Genomic DNA, 8775 nt, shown 5'->3' with positions numbered 1-8775 from the left:
ACCATGAATTGTTGTGTTATATACAGACAAATCTACGGTACGACAACATTAATTTATAAGTTAATAACAGCAATTTATTTGATGATTCATTATTAATGAATACTATATTATATATAATTATATAGCAGTATCAATAATCGTGATAGCCCCAATAATAATTTAAAAAAACTAATTAAAACATAATTTTATAATTAATAACATTTTGTTGCCCTAATAAGACAACGAAAGGACATATTTTGTTTCCTTTTGTTCGTGATTTTTTAATCTTTTTTTTTTTTGCATTTCAAAATAATTTTACCCGCAAGCACCCCTGTACTTTACTAATTTTTGTTTTCATATTATTATGTTATAAAGTTATTTTTTTTTGTATATAAAATATGATATTTTCATTAATAAAATTACTATTGCATATTTATTAATTTTATTAATTATTTTCCGATTTTAAAATGCATTAGCATGCAGTCGGTTATCCTTGATCCTCTTTCAATTGTTTTTTTTATTTACTTTGTATATATTTTTCATACTATTTTTTCAAACATCCCTTGTATTCATTAATTATGGTGATCATTTTTATTGGGAGATATATTTAATAATTATATTCGTTATTGGAAATACACTATTGTCTTTAACCTCGATGCAAAATTAAGTTTTTGATTTTTAAAATGCGTTTATCCTCTAGTACACCTGTCTTTTTATTTTTATTATTTTGTTTAAAACTATAATCAAGTTTTTTTTTTTATAATATGTTAATTTATTTTATTAATATGCAAATTTTATACTGTTTACTTCAATTTTTAACTACGGATATTTGTTATATAGTTTTAGTTTTACTTTATTTAACTGCAGCATCTGTTTTCGCTATAACATTACTATATGGTTAATTTAATTGTATTTGATTATTTTTGAATTATGAAATATTATAGGTTTATAAAAAGTTGTTGATTGTTGTTGTTGTTATTATTATTTATAAGAATATAAAAATCGAATTGGTTGTTAAATATGAAAAATATAATATAACTTACAGTTGGGTTTAACTTGCGGCATCTAGTGTCGAACAAGTTTAAACTCATAGATGATTTTAACTTTTATCACTCAGACAGATAGCTCAGCATAATAAAACTTTTGAATTTATAACTTAAAAATATGTCGTAAACTAATCGTTCGGAGTGTTTTAAAGTATTTAATTTTATTTTAGATTTTGAACGAAGTGATGAATGTATTGATTTTACAATGGTGTATGTTTTTAATGTCTGTCTACAGCATAACTTGTCGAAATAATGCTTCAATTTCAACCTTGCCTTTTTATTTAACCACGTCAGTAAAAAGTACATTTTATTAATGTATTAAATGTATTAAATTATAATATAATACAGTACAGAGATATTGGCTTTACTACAATGGTTATTATAATTAATATTTACTGTTTATGATGACGGCGTTTCAACTTCTTTTCTCATAAGCTTGTCATACCTAGCCCATATTTTTTATTATACTTTAATTTTGTAAAGCTATTAATCACATTTGACAATGTAATTGTTAATCTATTTTTATTACCAATGTTATCAAGCAAAATTTGTATAACCCCTTTATAAAATATTTTATGTTATACAGGGTGTCCCGTGAGGATTTACCCATTGCGATATCTCCTGAAATAATGGACATATCATAATTCTGATTTTTTAATAAGACTCACAGGAATAAGAACTACAAATATTTTATGTTTTAATTTATTTTAATGTTTTGGTAAAAAAGTTAAAAAATATATTTTTTATTTAATTATTTTCAAAAAAATCGAAGATAGCCATTTTGTAGAGTTAATTTTTCTGAAAATATTGACGTTTCAACATTTTGATTTCATTAATTTCCTGATTTTTAATATTTTTTCTAGTTTCTAGAAAAACAGTGAATTATTTAATACCATAGTGGTAACAAATACAGATAACGAGATATCGCAATGGGTAAATCCTCACGGGACACCCTGTATACTTATGAAATTAATTTGTACTTACACAGAATATTTCTACTATATTTTCAATAATTATTTGTACACAATTATTTAAATTTATAAATATAATTTAATAATTGACACGGAATTTTAAATCTAAAAAAGAGGCCTCTATTTTATTCTTTAAAACTAAGACGATTATTGTCGATATATTTACCTAATCCAATACAGTTAAGGAGTTGACTATTTCTACTAAACAAACCAGTCTTGTGAATCGAGTGTTTGGTTTGGACCAACATAAATAAAATGTTCTAAGTTGCATTTTATAGATCCTAGAAACTTATAATTTGCATTAACACTAACAGAATCACACACAATTTAGCTACAAATATTATAAGCTAGACATATAGTAAGTCATTTTGTGCTACATGTAGAAAAAAATATCCCCCTTTCAAATTCTTTTAGTAAAATTTTTGTCAAAACAAACACATTATGTTTAATCCAATGCATTCTTCAGTCTTCTTCACTATATTATTCAAAGTCTAGAAATATATTAAGTATACATAAAAAATACATACACTTATACACATAAATGAAATACGTTTCTTATTATGTATACTGTATAGGTACTTCAATAAATGACTTTCCCGTTTTTTTTTCGATTAAAAATCTTTAACGTTAATACTTACACTTATTTAATTAAGCCCTTAACTTTAATAAATTGACTACTGATTAATCTTTTTAGTTTATTATTAATACAGTTTTAGTTTTACTCTATTTAACTGCAGCATCTGTTTTAGCTATAACATTATTATATGAATTTAATTATATTTGATTATTTTTGAATTATGAAGTATTATAGGCTTATAAGAATATAACAGTCAAATTGGTTGTCAGATATTAAAAATATAATATAATTTACAGTTGGGTTTAACTCGCGGCGTCTAGTGTCTAGTTAAAATACATAAATAGAAGATTTTAACTTTAATCCCTCCGACAGATAGCACAGCATAATAAAACTTTTGAATTTGTAGTATTTAAAATGCCTTAGACTAATCTTTTGAAACATTTTAAAATATGTGTTTTTATTTTTATTATTTACTTACTATTTTTGTGCACTTTGTCACCCATTAAAATGACGCCTCTTAAATGATGCAAACGTTTTTCAATTCATTATTTAATACACGTCATTTACAGACGACTTAATGTTGTATACCCTATATAGTTGTCCGCGTACTTCGTTACCCGTAAAAAAAGTATCAACTCTTTTGTTGGACCTTTTAAAATGTATTTCATCATTAACTGGCATAGTGGACATTGTCGGCCACCGAACCACCACGTCGTATCACCAACCACGCTATTACTTTGTTTTTGCTTAGCGTTTATTTTGACTCTTTAAACGTCTTCTAATGGACGTAGCGTAATGCCAAATAGTCTAAAATCTTCCTTAAGAATTAGTTAAAAAATGCAATTTTTTCAAATCCAATCGATAATTCTAGAGATTAGCGTGTTAAAACAAAACAATCTCTTCAGCTATATTAAATTAGTACAGATAACGTGTTTTTTTATAGTTATTCAGTAGTTATTCTGTTAAATCTAATGATATATAGCCACATTAGATGGTACATTTATTTATACCACGAGTATATGCACCAAAGTTGATTATTTTCAGGAATCTTATTGATTTTGAATACAACTTACTATATTGAATAAATTACATACAACTATACTATTTATCAAGCATGAAATTAAACCGTTGGTTACGTCTGTATTTGTACACTGTAAGGCGTGTTGATGAGTAAAGTGCACATAATAATTTACTTAATTGAATGAAACGTGCGAGAAAATGTAAATGATTTTGATTTACAAAAATAATATGTCTTACATTTCGATTATAAAATTTATTTAATTAGCAATGATATTAAAAAAATATATATATATATATATCACTATAAAGTTATTTTAAAAAAAAAAAACGCCAAGTGACTATAACTCTATTATTTTATTCACGTTAATTATGTTGAAACGAATAATAATCGATAATATATTAAAATAACTTCTTGACAATTGTATATTGAAACTCAATTACCTTTATTGCTACACATTGATGTAATACTAGAAAACATCATCATTATTGGCTGACATAATGTGTATGCGATCTAGATAAACACGCAGTATGTACAAGATACCGGAAATTTTATCACGAAAAGTTTCAAAAATCGAGTTTGATGAAAATTGGAAACAATAGTTTGTAAATATCTAATTAATCAAAGATTTTAAATCCCAGTCGTGTTATTAAAATTGTTACGTATATATTGGCTAATATAAATACACATAATATCATTTAGGTACAAACATTGAATAATAATTATGATTCTATTAGTGGTGCACAATATAATTATTATTAGGTATAGGTATTGATTAACATTATTTATCATGGAATTTACAATATACAGCTACAATGTGTATTGTAAGGTTGTATAAATCACTTAACCTATCATTTGTAAATGCATTATTGGTTAACCAATACTATTTCAAATGTTGTTGTATCGTTAACCACAAATATACAATGCCTAAGCTAATGGAAACTACACTCAATTTCATGACTGTTTAAACAGCTGTAGTATAGAAATCAACAATAATGAAGAAAGAATTAAAGTTCATTGTTCCTAATAAAGATTCTCTACCTGTATTGACTTTTTTGAATAAGTAAACGAAAAACGAGTAGCTATCGAATTTACATGTATTTTATATCACAGAAATATCAACCTACTGAAGTATTGACTATTGAGATGATTTTGTGTACGAAATCTTCATATTTTGTGATAATAATGGTGTTCATTAATACAGAGGCCATAGAAAGTTTTTGTTTTTAAATTAAAAATGCTCTTGTAAAAATGTCAACAATTTATTATTATATGGCTAAAATAAAAGTTTATTTTATGCTTAAAAACAAATAACCCACGACGGTACACCACACAATAAGTACTTAGTCAACGGGACCACGCATTACATCCGTAAATTATGTGCATGAAACCGTTGATCATTTAGATTTTAAAGTAAACAAAAACCGCCCAGAATACAAGCGGACTGATGTCAAATTATACCTCAAAAGCGCACATTCATCATGCAACGTTGAATCTGCCATGATAAATTTACCATTTATTCATACGGGCTTGACCTGTTTTCACCAAAAATACGTTTATCATGTATAATATACTTTTGCCTTTTCTGTAAACTAGAATTTACAAACTTTTTACCTGACTCGGGTAAGCGATTCGTGTGTGGTATCTAGATCAGTCCAAAAATCAGAATCTCTCAATCCTACATATCTGTGAACAATTTATCTGAGTAGTCAATATTATAAATAAAAATTCATTTCGGTAATGTAAGTAATTGTCTAAATTAATTCATGCACTATAATATGCATCAGTTCTAGAAACAATATTGATTATTTAAATTGCATCGCTAATATAATTATGACATTCCATTTAGAGGTGATAGAGTTGTCAGTAAAACTAAATATAGTAATCATTGTAAAATTATAATTATAATTTATTAAGTACTATACTTTTACGCTCAAAAATTATATTCCTTTATTATAATATATTCTCAAGATTATATTTGTAGTCAAATTACAATTTATTACTAGACGACAAAATGTAATGTCTATTATTTTGAATATGAGAAAATAGAGGTAAATTACAATGTACAATTTTCGAATTAAAAATTCTAATCAAAAATAAAACATACTCAGTTCTGAACAATAATAAGGAAAAGCATAATATTTAATTGGATTATGAAAAAAGCTCTGGTAGTGAATAAATACACTATTTATATTAAATAATAGAAAACGGTTTTACATAGACATCAGCATTTAAGAGTCATCATGCACACTAGCTAAGCGAATGTCATTTAGTCATAACAATGATTGGGACAACACTACTTTGAAATGTTTAAGTTTATTGCCATATATTATTTTACTCAGATTTGAAGTATCTGTGATGGAACTGTGAACCGTTGATTGTGTCAATGACATCACAAATATCATCCAAAAAAAAAAAATATATTTCTTAAATTGATATAAATACCGTAGATGTAAGATTTCAGTATGAAGAACTTGTAAATAATCTACATAGGTGGTTGATATTCGTCTTACCTTGGCCAATTGCACTTAGCTTGTAATATTTTGCAAACACCAAAGTACCACCTTATACTAGTATAAGATCTATTATAAATTAACATGGTCTAATAAAAGAAATGGGTTAACTCATTTAAGATATCTGGAAAACGAAGTGCGCCTTCGATAGATGTAATAAGGGGAAAAAAATTCACTCTTATTGGTGTATGTTTTGTAGAGTTCAAATAAATACTAACGATTTTTCAACTCAAACGTATAGTTATCATCGGCATTATCATCAAGAGCGTAATAATAATTCCTAATCATAAATCATTTTTTATTTTTTATCGGCTAAATATAATTTCTTTGACTGAAGTTTATTAATTTAGAATATTAGTTTTTGTTGTGGTTTATAATTTTTCTAAACATTAGTTGGTGATACATTTTTTTGTTTTTGAAAAAAAAAACAAATTTATATAATCCTATCTAATCAGAGTTCCAAAATCCAAAGTCACTGTGTATATTATTCATAGACGATGCTACTTTTAAAGGATAGCAATTTTGAATTCTAATTTTAACTATTTCAACGTACTTTATAATTTTAAAAAGAAAAACAATTTTATAATTAGGTTCTATTCTTGGAAAAGGTCGAGTGATTGATGGCTGGAAGATACTAAGAATTTGACACCATTTTGGAAACTTTTTGACAAATAATGAGAAGCACGTACCATTCCATTGGGATTGAGACATCTTAGTTCAACATAGCACAAATGTTATTAGTAGTTAGTGTGAATTTTTATCGTATCTAAAATAAAATAACGGTATATTTAGGTTATTGAAATTCAAGTTCAATGTTACTGAAACAAGTGCATTATGCGCTGTCTATTGATTTTAAGTAGGCGTTTATGATAAAAAAAAATAGAAGCAAATAAACGTTTTATTAAAAAATTAAAATGGGTAAATAAGATAGAATAGAATATGTGTATTAACAAAGTTGTATTATTAGGACTTTGAAAAGTAGATATGAAAAAATATATAGCTGTCATAGTAACACAAAAATCACAAAAAATTAACAGTTCTAATCAATACATTAGGCAATAATATACGACGTATATTATTTTGTATAACACGTCAATTGTATCAATAAAATCAGTGAATTACTGCTATTGGCTGTCAATAACACTATGCGTATTATAAAATTAAGTGTATAAAAATAATAAATAAAATAAAAAACTACTAGTAAGTGTTGTACAAAATAGTACACTAGCTAGTTAATAACTAAAGATATGCTATCAGAATTTTCATACCTCAGTGATTTTTTTTTTTTTTTTGAAAAATTCTCATTATAAATACAAATTTATTATATAGTAAAAACTGATTTCTCATTGTTTAATGAATAATAGCAGATTAGAATAAATGATAAATAATAATTAATCCAAATTAATGTAGATGATATATTTTATAAGAGCGAATATATTATATATTGTAGCAAAAGGTGCTTCCAAAGATCTCATGAAAAATGTTTTTGTCTTTATCAAAGAGAGGTTTGTGCAATTACTTGTGAACTTGTATTTACGTTTGAATGAATATAATATTTATGTTGGTATGTGGGAAATTAAAAAAAAATAAGTGTAGCAATTCTCACGGTGGCTATGGAGTAACAACCATAATGCATAATTTTACTGTCCAAGTATATGTGTTATACATGTATGTTATATAAGTAATAAATCAAAACATTAAAAAAAAAAAACAAAACAAAATACCTTGCTCTTTCATCTTTACAGTCCTCTGTCCTCTTTAAATGTATTACCTGCAAAGGGTGAGAAGGTTTTTTTTCTGAAACCTATCAAACCATCAAAATTTGCACAGTATTATTTTGGCTTTATGACATATAGATTACGCTATACTTCAAACAGCCTAAATCTCGACCCAATTCTACTTACTTTTTAATATTTATAAACAAGAAGTGTCACGGATCCACGTATATTACGTGGAAAGTGGACACCCACGAAAATTTAATAAAAACATATAAATCTAAAGTAATGAAATTTTCCTATCGTTTGAAGTTTTAACATTTTTACTATTATATACTAAACTGTTCACAAATATTATATGAAAATATAAATATTGTAAAGCATAATAAAATATATGATATATATAAAGCACATATTACCGGTTATGTGATATACCCCTTCAACAGAAAATCCATTGAGTATATGTCACGAGTAGGTACAAATTCCAGGAAAAACAAGCCATATGAGTTTGTGTTCCATGTCAAATGATTGGATTTTGTAGGACAGCATGGGGCATAGTATTCCACATACAAAATTCTACAGAAACAATTATTTATATTGAATTAATAATCATTCAACTCAAAACAATTAAGTAAAACTATCAACTTCGGCTATGTATCTACTATCGTTAATAAGCCAGTTTCATAAAAAACGTAATTTAATAAATAATTATAAAAAACTAAAATTCGTAGAAAAAATATGATGTTATTCTGATGAAGTTATCGTTTAAAATATTATTCTCTGAGGCAAGTTTTTTTTTATTATTTCATTATACTGTCTATTTTGTACATGATATGATTTCTTTTAGATAACTTTTTTTTATAAATAATAGAACCAAATTTGATAAAATTGGCCAGTTGGGCCTTCTCTTATGGAGTAAATTTATGCGTATAATATTAAATACTAATATAACGATA

General features: G+C 25.7%; 1 long non-coding RNA gene across 1 annotated transcript; it reads right to left on the bottom strand.

Moving 5' to 3' along the window:
• Window positions 1–4871: 4871 nt before the first annotated feature.
• Window positions 4872–8429, bottom strand: LOC126549040 (uncharacterized). Its single transcript, XR_007603180.1, has 5 exons — window positions 8239–8429; window positions 7829–7908; window positions 6794–6870; window positions 5206–5277; window positions 4872–5126 (listed from the first exon to the last, which is right to left on the bottom strand). It is a non-coding gene; the product is annotated as an uncharacterized LOC126549040 (long non-coding RNA).
• Window positions 8430–8775: the final 346 nt, after the last annotated feature.

Source organism: Aphis gossypii, chromosome 1, assembly GCF_020184175.1.
Source record: "Aphis gossypii isolate Hap1 chromosome 1, ASM2018417v2, whole genome shotgun sequence".
In the NCBI taxonomy this organism is placed as follows: Eukaryota; Metazoa; Arthropoda; class Insecta; order Hemiptera; family Aphididae; genus Aphis; species Aphis gossypii.
This window is presented reverse-complemented; position numbering and strand designations above follow the sequence as displayed.